This window comes from Arachis stenosperma, chromosome 10, assembly GCF_014773155.1.
Source record: "Arachis stenosperma cultivar V10309 chromosome 10, arast.V10309.gnm1.PFL2, whole genome shotgun sequence".
In the NCBI taxonomy this organism is placed as follows: domain Eukaryota; kingdom Viridiplantae; phylum Streptophyta; class Magnoliopsida; order Fabales; family Fabaceae; genus Arachis; species Arachis stenosperma.
Genome location: NC_080386.1, coordinates 21,656,975 through 21,671,582, shown reverse-complemented (window position 1 = coordinate 21,671,582; position 14,608 = coordinate 21,656,975).

Genomic DNA, 14,608 nt, shown 5'->3' with positions numbered 1-14,608 from the left:
ATAAATAGAAGAACAAATATCTTGTGATAGGAAATCCTATCATATGATAAGCACCATCTATTCATATTAAGAGATATGGAAAAATGCAAATATCATATCTATTTTCTTCTTTCTATTTTTGAAAACCAAACTTCCAAGTTCCGATAAAATACAAATAGAAAGTGAATATAATAATAGGAACGTCATTACTACTCTTTCATCAACAAATGAATGCCACATTTATCAAAAGTGAGAACATAAAAAAAACTTCAAGGCTTGAATTCAGAGTTATAACTTACTTGTTCGTCCTCCAAAATAATGTTTTGCAGTTCGAACCCTAATTCATCACACTTTTGAATTAGACCTAACTCTTTCCTTCAACTGCTCCTTCACTTCGAAAATGGCTTGATCTTGGGGAAAAAAAAATCACTGAAATAAAGAGAAAAGAAAAAAGAAAAGTAAGTTTCACCTAATGAAATAAAAGCGGTATCAAAATCTAAAAAATTGTAATCCTAAACATCAATTAAATAAGATTTTTGAGTTTTTTTTATCGTTGTGAATCCTATATTTTCTTTTGTCAAGTGAAGATGCTGATCATAAAATAAATTAATAATAACAAGTACTCATTTTGAACTCTAACGCACTCTCAGAGTTACACCTTAGTAAACATCTCTTACTGGATAATCAGAACATAACTTAATTCCTATAACATACGAACTGAGTTAAAATTGGATTGATCATCAGTATCAAAGAAAAAAAAAATGGAGACATTAATTATTTTAGACTCGATAGGATTAAATATGATACTGAAAATGTATGTAAAATATGACGGGTTACAATAACATGTAAACCAAGCATTGGAATTAGAATAATAAAACGTACTTCACATGTGCTTGTTTTGTTTGTTGTTGTTTGCAAATTCCATGGAATGGAAGGTTAAGAGAATGATCGACTAGTAAGAGGGAAGAAGTGGTTGGGATTATTATATTTTTTAATAAAATGGTATGTTATATAAGGTATAAGCAAAACTAACTGAAAAAAAAAAAAAGATTCGCCAAGGATATTGGGAGATAAATTCGGGGGATAACAACCTATGAAAATCCGCTAAAGCACATAGTTTGACTTTTGATATTTTTTAATTATTTTTTGAGGTAAAATGTCAACGACTTGAAAGAGGAAACAAATAAAACAAAAGGATAAATCACAAGTCTTTAAAGTTCAAATTGTTAAACCATTGATAAAGGATGTTTTATAATTTAAATTTGTTAACAACAAAATATTATTCTCAAAATATTTTAAATACGACAAAATACTCAATCATTAAATAGTTTAACTTTTTTAGTTCAATATATATAGAAATTTGGAAAAAAAGTTATTGAATATATCAAATTTTTTTTATGTATTTTCTGTGTTTTGTGTCCTAAATTTGAGAAGTTTCTCTTATTAAGTTGGTAGAGTACTTAGTGTTAAAGTTTAGGTTAAAAAACTTGAAAATACAAATTTAGTTAAAAATTTGTGTGTTTCTTGATAGGATTAGGAAGAATTTAAAAAAATTGGTGTTTGTAATTTCTGAAAATTATAATGAAAATTCTATTATTGTTGTAATAGAGATTAGATGTAAATTATATTGCACTAGGGTGTGTTTGTAAAATATGTTGGAGAGGATAAAAATGCGCATTTTAATACTTTGAACGCTGTTCTTTAATGTTTGACAACTTTTCTTCTCTAAACGCCAACGTGATTCTGCATCCCAAAAGCTGGTTCACTAGAAGTAAGAAATTATAACTTCTGCATTTAGGTTTGTTGCTAGTTATTATTGGTTTTTTCATAATTCTTTTAAAATAAATACTGAAAATATTAAAACAATTATTCTAATTTTTGTGCACTGTTTACTATTTTAATTTTTTATAATATATATTATTGTTCTTATTAGAAATAATAAATTAAATAAAAAATTAATTATAAATAATAATAAAAATATAACTTGTAAAAAATTAGAACCTACAATAATAATAAAAATAAAATTATTAAGAATATTTAAAAAGAGTACTAAAATATATTATTTTATATATTATTTTTAATTTAATAAATAAATATTAATTTTTACTATAAAAAAATAAGTTGTCAATTTTTATGTTATTTTTAGTTTCATAAATAAATATTAATTTTTATTATAATAATAAAAAATTATAATATATTAAAATAGAATACTATAAAAAATACTATATAAAATATACTAAAAAAATATAAAAAAATAAATATACTTAAAAAATAATATTATAATTTAATATTATATTTTTTTAATAATTAATTAATTATTTATTTAAAAGTGATTTTAACTAATATTATCTAAATAATATTTATTTTATTAAAATCAATTTTAGTAAAAATGATCAAACATAAATAATGTTGGCACAAACTCACTTCTATCCGAAATCAATTCTACCAAATTACTTTTATTCAAATTTCAATTTGTCCAACCTAAATCCAAACACACACTAAGTGGTGCAAAATTTTCTTTTCTGCTCTGTTTTCTATTCCGACATTACGAGACAATTAATTCATAATATGGTTTTAACAAAAATTACAAAAACTAAGTTTTAAATATATTTTTGGTGTTTAAGTTAAATAACATAAAAAGTGGACTTAGATTTAATCTCAATTTTTTTGGCCATTGTTTAATTAGTTATCTAAAATCAGTAGACATTTGGCAGAGTTTGAGCATTTAGTTTGTACCTGGTTCCTTTTTAGAGCTATGGAGATGATGGATGGAGATGACATTAGAGAGACCATAGAGCAAATACCAAAAAAATTTGATTGCAATTACTTTATATATGAAAAATATGATTTTAACCTTTATTTTCGAATCTCACGTATTTAACGTAAAAAATCTAATATTGACGAGAATAATAATGTGTAAGATTTTATATAAGGTGTTTTTTTTATGTCTAACGGCACCAAATTTGATGTTTCAGAATATTTGGACTATTAAATGGTTCCATAATAAAATATATTTTTTAAATTTTTTAATAATTGTTAAATAATTTTTATTTAATTTTAATTACAAATTAATTCTTTATATATTATTTAATTATAAAATTTATTTTTTATTTTATAAATTATTATTTTATTATTCATCTATCATGTTTATTAATAATAAAAAACTAAAACAATAACAAATTAGATCTTCCAATAATCGTAATAAATATTTTGCAATCTTAATCGATCATAATTTTATCATTGATCCGTTACATACATATTGAATTGGGAAGATCATGATTGTTAGAAATTCAATGGATTGAAATTTCGGTTTCATAAACTTCAATCGATTGGAATTGATACACAATTGATTCAGTTTTGTACGGCATGTGGAGTTTTTTTATTCAATCAATTAAAATCATCAAATCAATTTGAAAAATATATACATACACGGGAATAAACCATATTTAATAAGAATTTTTTTCATTATAAATAAAAAAACCTATTATTGTACTCCTATATACTCTGGAGGCGATGATAATGGTTGTCGTGAAGCTTAATAAATTGAGTTAGCCATTTTTTAAATTTGAAGTGAAACTTGCGTTGTTCTGCATAAAAAATTTTCGTAATTGAGAAATTAAAGTTAAAAAATTGGGTTTTGGAAAATAATAATTTTTTATTTTATTTCAGAAAAAATCCATTACTAAAAGATAAAAAAATATTTTTTTATTATACAATCAATTTCATGAATAAAAAATTAAAAAAAAAATTGTAAAATTAGAGATTATATTCACTAATATTGATTTTGTAATAAAAATAATGGATTATTTTTTAAACACTACCGTGAAAAAATTGATTGGATCTCTATTGCCAACTGTGATTATCATTAATGATGAACAAATATTGAATATTAAAGAGATGAATAAACAATGAAGAAAAATTTTATATTAAGTAGATAGATAAACAATGAACAAAAACAATGAAAAAATTGATAATCAATCAGATTGATAAACGATTCTAATTGTAGGATTGAGTAATTGTTGATAGATTATTCACCAATTTATAATCTTAATATTAAAGAAAAGATAAAGTTAGAGTATCTAAATCAAAATAAAAACTTAAAAATGGAAGATAGAATTTTAAAGATAAGATAGATGAATAATAAAATAATAATTTATAATCACGAGTAGAAAAATTTAGAGAAGTGTAACATATAACGCATTGCACAATTCAATCAACACAACCAATCGAGTGAATTGTGAAAATCTATATTGCTTTGAAGATTTAAATCGATTGGGTAATATGACCAATCGATTGAATAAGAAAAAACACACATGCCTTGCAAAATTCAATCGACTGATTTGTGCATCCAATCGATTGAATTTTTAACAAATACGATTTTTTCAATCCATTAAGATTGTAAAATATTTATTACGATTAATAGAAGATCTGATTTGTTATTATTTTAATTTTTTATTATTAATAAACATGATAGATGAATGATAAAATAATAATTTATAAAATAAAAAATAGATTTTATAATTAAATAATATATAAAGAATTGATTTATAATTAAAATTAAATAAGAACTATTTAGTAGTTATTAAAAAACTTAAAAAATATGTTTTGTTACGGTCCCGTAACAAAACATATTTTTTAAGTTTTTTAATAACTTGCTAAATAGTCCTTATCTAATTTTAATTATAAATTAGTCTCTTATATATTATTTAATTATAAAATCTATTTTTTATTTTATAAATAATCATTTTATCATTCATCTATCATGTTTATTAATAATAAAAAACTAAAACAATAATAAATTAGATCTTCCATTAATCGTAATAAATATTTTACAATCTTAATCGATCATAATTTTATTATTGATCCGTTACATACGTATTTGATTGGAAAAATTGTGTTTGTTAGAAATTCAATCGATTGAATTTTGCAAGGCATGTGGGTTTTTCTTATTCAATTAATTGATCATATTACCCAATCGATTGAAATCATCAAAACAATCTGGGTTTAGTTAATTCAATCGATTGGTTCTATTACCCAATCGATTGACTTACGCTATTAGAATGATATATGAAAGTTTAATCGATTGGTATGATAATACAATCGATTGAAGTTTGTAGGCAACTAATGGTATTTTCCAATTCAATCGATTGGTATGAGCATTCAATCGATTTAAATGTGACGTGAATAAGGTTTTTTCCTGCATTCAATCGATTGGTATGATAATACAATCGATTGAATTTTGATATGCGCTGTATATTAAGCCTGATAACTATCCGTGTTCAGCCTCCCTCCTCTTTTTTAAATTTTATAGCTCTATTTTTGCATAACCTCTCTTCTCTCTTTAAATCCAGAAAACTTCTCTCTTCTTCTTCTTCAATCTCATCAATATCCACTCTAAACTACATACATATTATTAATCCTCATCCAAATCCCTATAAAACTCATCGAACCAATATCCCCAAAATGGCCAGAACTAAAAACACAAAAAGAGTTAGGGTTGAAGGTGAAAGTTCTGCATTCATCAATTTATAATCTTAATATTAAAGAAGAGATAAGATTAGAGTATCTAAATCAAAATAAAAACTTAAAAGTTGAAGGTAGAATTTTAAAGATAAGATAGATGGATAATAAAATAATAATTTATAAACATGAGCAGAAAACTTGAGAACGGTGTAACATATAACGTAGTGCACAATTCAATCGATTGGATAATACAACCAATCGATTGAATTGTGAAAATTCATATTGCTTTGAAGACTTAAATCGATTGGGTAACATGAACAATTAATTGAATTAGAAAAAACTCACATTCTAATCATCGTTCAGACCCAGTTTGGGTAATCAACTTAATTAAACTCCTTTTGATAAAATAACTTAAACAATAAATGACTCTGTTAAAAGTAACTTATAGATAAGTTATTTTGTGTTTGAATTTTTAACTCTAAAAGTGCTTATTTTATAGAAATGTGATGAAAAGTAGAAGTATTATGAGAGAAGTCATTTTTTTTAACTTCTCTATAAGCTCCTAAATAGCTTCTTAGAAAGTTGTAATTTGGTTTTGAAAATTGCACCAGGCATTAATACTACTACTTTTCATAAGTCAAAAGTTAAAAAGAGTTACTTCTAAAGTTTCCCAAACGGGCCCTCAATCGATTGTGTAAAAGTTACAATCGATTGATTTTTGAGAAAACCATACTATCGTCCAACATTCAATTGATTGTTTTGTGAAAACATGAATTCCAATCGATTGAATTATGAGAAATCTAAAATTCAATCGATTGATTTTATAAGAAACACAATTTCACAACCCTATACGGATGTAACGAATTAAAGATACAATTTTAATCGATTAGGATTGTCAAAAAGTTATTACGATTAATGGAAGATCTAATTTGTTATTATTTTTGTTTTTGATTGTGATAGATGAATGATAAAATAATAATTTATAAAATAAAAAATAAATTTTATAATTAAATAATATATAAGAGATTAATTTGTAATTAAAATTAGATAAAGATTATTTAACAATTATTAAAAAACTTAAAAAATATATTTTATTATAGAACCATTTAATAGTTCAAACGTCTTGGGACCATCGAATCTTTTGGCATGTTGGACACCAAGAAAGATACTTTTATAATATCTATAAATAAAGTTAAAGTCATACAAAATAATTAAATAAAAAATTCAAGAAAAAAATAAATAGGTAAAAGATAATGACGATGAAATTAATAATTACCATGGATAAAAAAATAAATTTTTTCAAGCAAATATAAAATTCAATCATTCCATAATTTATTATACATGATTAAAAGTTTACACAATTAGTAAAACATAATAAAAATTAATTGAGACAAAATTAATAACTTACTATACATGATTACAAGTTTACAAATTAGGCACTCTACGTTCTTAGCATCAATAACAAAACAAGCACAAAAGATGCACAAAATTTGCCCAAGCTTGCAGCGAATGTGGAAAATCAAGCAAGATTTAGAGCACAAGCATGCTAAAAATTACCATGATTCAGAACAAACAAGCACAAAAAATACAGAATAAACATTCAGCGCAATAAATTACAGAGAGGGCGAGAGTATCTTACCTGAAGTTGAGGAGGAGGGACAACCGACGGCTAGTTGGCGATGCTGTTGACGACAGACGGCGACTTCTATCGAGCAAACAACGAGCGACAATGTAGAGCATAGAACAACAAATGAGGTGGGGGACAACATAGCAGAAAGGAGATCACAGAACAACGGCAGAAAAGAGAATGGACACCTCAAACAGAGAGAATGACGCAGTGAGACGTGACAGTGCAATGAATAAGAAAAACAGCGAGGGGTGTTGTGATGCTGAGAGTTGCAGCGGTCCGGCAGAGTTACACTGATGGAGGAAGGAAGAAAAACTTAGAGTTGTAGCTATCGAGGAAGAAGGAAGAATTTATTGTTTCTGAGTGAAGAGAATTTGAGAAATGATAAAATTAATTTAAAATTTTTGAATTTACTTGCTAGTTTGTGAAATTGCGATATATGAATTTTATTTTTAAGTTTTATTTTTAGTTTAGGTTAACTTTTAAAAAAAACATACTAAATTAGTAATTTAAATGATTAGTTTAGTGGTTATTTTGAGTATCTACAAAAAGGAGGTCGTGGATTCAATATCCACTTCCTTCACTACATATATATTTTTTAAATATATATTATATAATATATTAGAAGTGTAGATATACTCTACTCTACTGCGGGTACGTATGATATACAGACATTGACACTAGGTAAATTCCTCTCCTGCCTAATGGCGGGTTAGTAGGCAAAGCCTTTTTTCTTTTTATAAACTATTAAATATTAAACAATATATATAATTTTATAACCATTTCAATAAATTTATTATTTTTAAAAATATAAAAAAAATTATAATTTCTAAATTCACAAACATTAAAGTCTTTATAATCATAAATATGTAATAAACATAATTATAAACCAAATTTTTTGAAACAAAATAATAAAATTAACATTGTCCAAAGCAAAACAAACATTGTCAAAAACATATAATTAAACATCTCCAAGTTTATAATCAATCAAACATAAAACATAATCCAAAATATAACTTAGAACACCAATACCCACAGATTAGGCAGTGTGGGTTAGGTTGACTTTTAAAGTTTGGCGTTCTTAAATTTTCACCTCAGCTGCTCGCCTTTTTTGGCAAGTTACGCGAGTTAGTCCAGCGAATTTCGGCCCGATTGCCACCCCTAACTGACACGAACACGCGGACACACGAATTTGAAATTCTTATAAGATACAGGAACACGGCATATATATAAAATATAAAGTATTTTTTAGATAAAGTATAATGATATTTGATATTTTATTGATATTAAAATATAAATTAATTTTTTAATTATTTTTAATGTCTTTTTTTAATTATATAAAGTATTTGAAATATTTTTTGTTTTAATAATTCATAATATATACTATTTCTAAGCTCATTTTAAAAGTACATGTTAAAAATAAGGCTGAACACACTGATACATGCATGATGGTATTCAGGTGTATCCAAAAATGTCCAAAAAATTATTTTTTATTTTTATTAAGACACGGTTGGACAGATAAGACACGCGTATCGAACGAGTGTTAAAGAGTGTCGTGTCTAAAATGTGTGTGACACGCAGACACAACAAATCAAAAAAATGTATGTGCTTCATACGTGGGTACCCAACCCGACCAAATATACTCTACTCTACGTGCGAATATCCAACCCAACGAAAAAAGACATTTCTTCTTAATATTTGCCAAAGAAAAAAAAGACACTCTCCTTCTTACAAGATGTCTAGATGGTATTTTTTTTAAATATATATTTTTCTCTCTTACAATAGTTAATAACATACACTTTAATCCATTTGGTCAAAATACCCTTCAATAATTATTATTATAATTATATATTAGTAATAATAATATAAAATATATTTATTATTAATGTAATAAATTTAATTTATTTTTAATATTTTAACTTCTTACAAAAATATTTGATATAAATTTTTTATATATTTCATGATTAATGATAACATACTAAAAATAAATAAAATATATTATAATAATAAATATATTTTATATTATTTTTTTACGACTATATAATATCAATAATAATATAAAATATAATTACTATTAATGTAATAAATTTTATTTATTTTAATATTTTTTATTAATCATAAAATATATAATAAATTTGGAATTAAATATTTTTATAACAAGCTAAAATATTAAAAATAAATCAAATCTATACAATAATAAGTATATATCTAATAAAATAATTGTCACTAATTTATATATAAAAATAATTATTAAAGAGTATTTTTATAACAAGTTAAAATATTAAAAATAAATGAAATCTATTACAATAATAATATGTATATATTTTACATTATTATTTTTTCTAATCAATAAAATAATTGTCACTAATTTATATATAAAAATAATTATTAAAAAATATTTTAATCAAATAGATTAAAATATGTTATTTAATTTTTGAAAAAAAAAATATACAATTAAAATATAAAAAATGAATATTATTTAAACATTTTGCAAAAAAAAAAAGATCATTTTCTCAAAAAAAAAAAATTTCGAGAATAATAATGACATGGAAAATTATTTAAACAATAAAGATGTGAGCATATGGATCCGTGTTATTAATGACAATGTATTCTCTCTCTCTATAAATAATCCATACTAACACTTGCCGATTTGATACTCCAAACTTCAATAGAGTTTCAATACTTCAAAGATAAAATACAGAGCAAAAATATGTTTGTGTTGTAAAATAAATAAAGAAAAGATAATAAAATAAAGTATAAATAAAAAATACTATTATCAGTATTTATTAATATTATGATATTTTTATAAAGATAATATATTAATATTAAATTAGTAGTATATAAAAAGAGAAAATAAATAAGTGCTTTATATTATAGTGTATATAAGAAAGAGAGAGAATATTTGTTTGTATTATTGTTGTAACTATGTGTATTACTTTATATATGGTTTTCTATAATATTTATAGGCATACATGGGTATCATTTTTAAACTTCTATATATGGTTCTCTATTTATAGGCATACATGGGCATCATTTTCAAATTTCATTAAATATGATTCTCTTTGAAAACCTGAGCCTTGTGAAAAATGGGCATCCACCTCAGGCTATCTTATCACAACACTCCCCCTTAGATGACTATTTAGGAATATGCCTCATTAAAATCTTACTAAAGAAAAATCCAGTGGAAAAAAAACTTTAGTGAAGGAAAAAGAGTACAATATCCTTTGTGATGGGGACTACCTCATTAAAAACCTTGTCAAGAAAAATCTAATGGAAAAAAAACCTAACTAAGGAAAAAAAGAGTACAGTCTTCCCCTCTTATCGACATCATTTAATGTCTCGAAATTGGCGCATCCCAATCTCATTTACCAATCTTTCAAAGGAGGATTTTGAGAGTGACTTTGTGAATAAATATGCCAGATTGTCACTTGAGTGGATCTGTTGAATATCAATTGTCCCCTGATTTTGAAGATCATGAGCAAAGAAGAATTTGGGAGAAATATGCTTTATTCTATCGCCTTTGATGTATCCGCCTTTAAGTTGAGCAATGCATGTTATATTATCTTCAAACAGGACAGTTAGAGCTATCTTATGTGTAACACCCTACTATACAGAGTTTTACGCTTAAGTTGTAAAATCGAGGTAGTGTGGTGTTACGGACCTCTAATCAGAAAATATTTACATATCATAGTGAAAAGAGATAATATAGTAGGAGTCTTGAAAACGGGTAAAACAAAATCACAAAATAAAAAGCGCAACACTCAGGAAACGGAATTACTTGCGTGTTAAGAAACCTAAAAGTTAAGGATAGGAATAAGCAAAAGAGTCACAAGAGTGTCAATAATACTGAGAAACTAGCTCCTGACTCAGCCTGTGGAACTAAGGCTGGCCGGAGAATATTTATATATATATATAAGTATCCCAACTACCTACAATACAGAATAAGATCCTAACTCTCCCACAACCTCTATGAGAAACAAAATAACAAATTTCTTAGAGAGCAAGCTAGTACATATATACATACATATACAAACTAAAACCCAAAATACATCGGGGACTACTCCGCTTGAAGGAATCCAGATGCCTATCGAGGAGCCTCTTGACCTGCATCTGAAAACAACAACATAGTATGGGATGACAACCGGAGGTTTTCAGACTAGTAAAGGTGCCACACGTATAATAAATAAGGTCCTGGAAATGCCAGAAGTAATCCTAGAACTCCATCATACAAATGTAAAACTTAATTTCTAAGCAGAAGCCATAAAAAGGGGTAGGTGGCCTAATGAATTCTAACCTTACATATTTTAAACCTAACATTAACTCCAAACCGATCCACCCTTCCTCCGCTCTTCCATCACCAATTAGTTTACACAGACAAATAAGCAAACAAGGCAAGCACAAATAACTTACAAGTAATACAAATAACAAGTACAACAGATAGCATGTTATAATCGTAGACATTCCCAAATAGTTCACAAACAAGCAATTCAAACAATGTGCACATGATGCATGCTTGTCCTATGGCTGTTGATAACAACTGTCAGTTACGTAGCCATTCCTACATGTTCTCAAGCTCAGAAATACACCATAGAGAGAATTCCCAAGCTGACATGGGAGAGAGAATGCCCCCAAGCTCAATAATATCCATGAGACGAATTCCAAGCTGACATGGGGAGAAGAGACAACACCTCAAGCTCAATAAAAACCACGGAAAAAATCCCGGCTGACATGGGGACAACACCCCAAACCTAAGCTATTCAATCATTTTCTCATAATTATCAGTTTTATTCTCGAAACTAATTCAAATCTCATCTCATCATTCTCAACTTTACTTAGCTCATTGCTCATACATTTTATTATTCTTGATTGATTAACATCATCAATTCTCAACTTTTATTTCATTCCTTGTTCCTCATTCTTCTTTCTTTTCTTTATCTCTCAATATCATTGTCTTTAACTTTAACCCTTCCTAGGGGCAACTTATATTTCTTTTCATTTCCTAAGCTTGTTTAATCTAAAACTTTCTTGTGTTGTAAATACTTATGCACGACCTATTTTTCTTGGTAAGGTAACTCTAGACATCCTAATCTTCAATTTAAGTTAGGTTTTGCTGAATTTGAATTAGAATTGAATTTTTTACAAAATTTAGAATTCTGCTACTGCATTTACAAAATTCTAGAAAAATAGACAGCAGCAGTATTTTTATAAATTTCACAATAATTTTAATTCTAATTCGTTGCCTCTAAATTTTGGTGGGATTATAGACAACATTCCCAAGTTTAAAAACTTACAAGTTTCAAGATCATATCACTTTATTTAAGTAATTAATTATCAATTGGAAGAGATGACCTATTTTTATGAATCAGTTCCGAATTTCCAGCAAACAACCCATCTTCCAAATGACTTATCTAAGTCTACAAAATAGATATGGACCTGAAACCTATTCTCACTTAAAACAGACTGATAAATCTTTAAATCCCTTTTGAAAGAAACTCAAAATTCCATTTAAATCCAAAGTTATATTGCCTGAAAGTTGGTACTGCAGAACCAAAAAATCAGAAAAATCTACAGCAACCACTAAACTTAAAAAAAATCATATCTTCCAAACCACTTGGCCAAATTCCCTGAAATTTTTCTAGAATAATCTTGACTTATAGAAATTTTTTAGAAAAATAAATTAGTTTAAAAATCATGTCCAGGTTATTCCCAGTTTTCGTTTTAATTTGCTGTCCAAACAGATTAGAAATTTTTGCAGCAAGACTTCTCAATTTTACTAACCAAATTTAGTCCTCTAGGTTTCCAACTTATACTAATCCACTATTTCTATCATTCATCACCATATCTACTTTAATTATATCATAACCCTACTCTAAAATCTCAGTTCCATGTACCTATTAGAAATTACCATGATTTATATCATACAAGCACACTTTAAAGCATTAAAATTCTGCACTTCTTCTAACAATAATAAACCAACCAATCAACAGAATTTCACCAATATCAACCTTACTAACTCATCACCTTCAACTAGAAATTGCATCTAACAATTACCCATTACCCATAAAACCTGCACATTTGTAACATATCAAGCCCCATTTTATTAATACTATTTATTAACACATTAATACTCACACCAATTTATAAAACTCATACATTATTCAAAATTCCACCCTTCCAACCACAAGTTACCATTTTAAAATTTATTAACTCATTTCCTCAATTCATTAATAACCACCCATAAATCATTATTAGCCAATCAACAAATCATAACTACAAAATCTCATTAACATATACCAACAACATCATCAACTCACAAAACTAATAATTTAATGCATAAAATCATTTCAACTTTTCCTATAGTTTTTCTAGCCAAAGTTTTCACACCACCTTATATATTAAACGCGCGAAACCTAAATCATACCTTAGCCGATCACTATATTTTGCCCAAAGCAGCCTCACAAGTCACAACACAGCCCCTCAAGCTTTGAGAAACTAACAAAAATCTTAGCTCCAATCACCACCAAGCCTCCAACATATACACTTATACACCTAATTTCACATATATCACCATACATACTCAAAATTCACATTTAACATACTAGAACCGAAATTGGCTAGGGTTTATGAACCTTACCTTGTATGTGCCTCAACGGAACCAAATCTCACTCATTCCTCAACTCTATTTGATCCTATAACATCAATTTGTTCAAAATCTTAACACCTAAAAACTTTAATATTCCCGAATTGAAGAAGAGAGAATAGGAGCTGGGATTTTGATTTTCTCACCTTGAAAGGTACTGAGCTTTGTAGAGCTTGTCACTGCGGTCGCGTGGGTACAAACAGTGCGGCGATCAGAGCTACAGATCAAAAGTTATCTTGGTTTAAAGTTTGAGCTAGGGTTTGAGAATCTCTTTCCTTCTCTCTTTTCATGGTGCAGCGTGAAAGTGATGAAGAAGGGTAATGAGCTGAAGCTCATGTCTTAAATATATTGGGCTGGGCCTTGGGCCCAATACGGGTCCGGTTTGCTCGGTTTGGCCCGTTCGGCCTAATCTTGGGTTAAATCCTTTAAAATTAGTGTCAAAATTCTCGTTTTGAAGAGCTCTATCCTATTTTGATATTAGATTTATATTTTAATTTTCCTAATTAAAATTTATTTTTTTTCTGTTAATTATCTGCTAATTTTGTGGGATTTACATTATGATCAATCAGTCCACATGATGACAGAATATATTGGATCAAACTTCTGAGCCAAAAATACTCGTGACTTGCTTCATGAATTGCTAATATTTTAGCATGATTAGAGGATGTTGCAGCAATCGTCTGTTTCGTGGACCTCCATGATATAGCTGTTCCACCATATGTGAACAGGTATCTTGTTTGAGATCTCCCATTATATGGATCAGACAAGTATCCTGCATCTGCATAGACAACTAGTTGTGACTTAGATCCATAGGGATAAAATAATCTCATATCAACCGTTCCATGAAGATATCGAAATATTTTTTTAATTCCATTTCAATGTCTTCTGGTTGGAGAGGA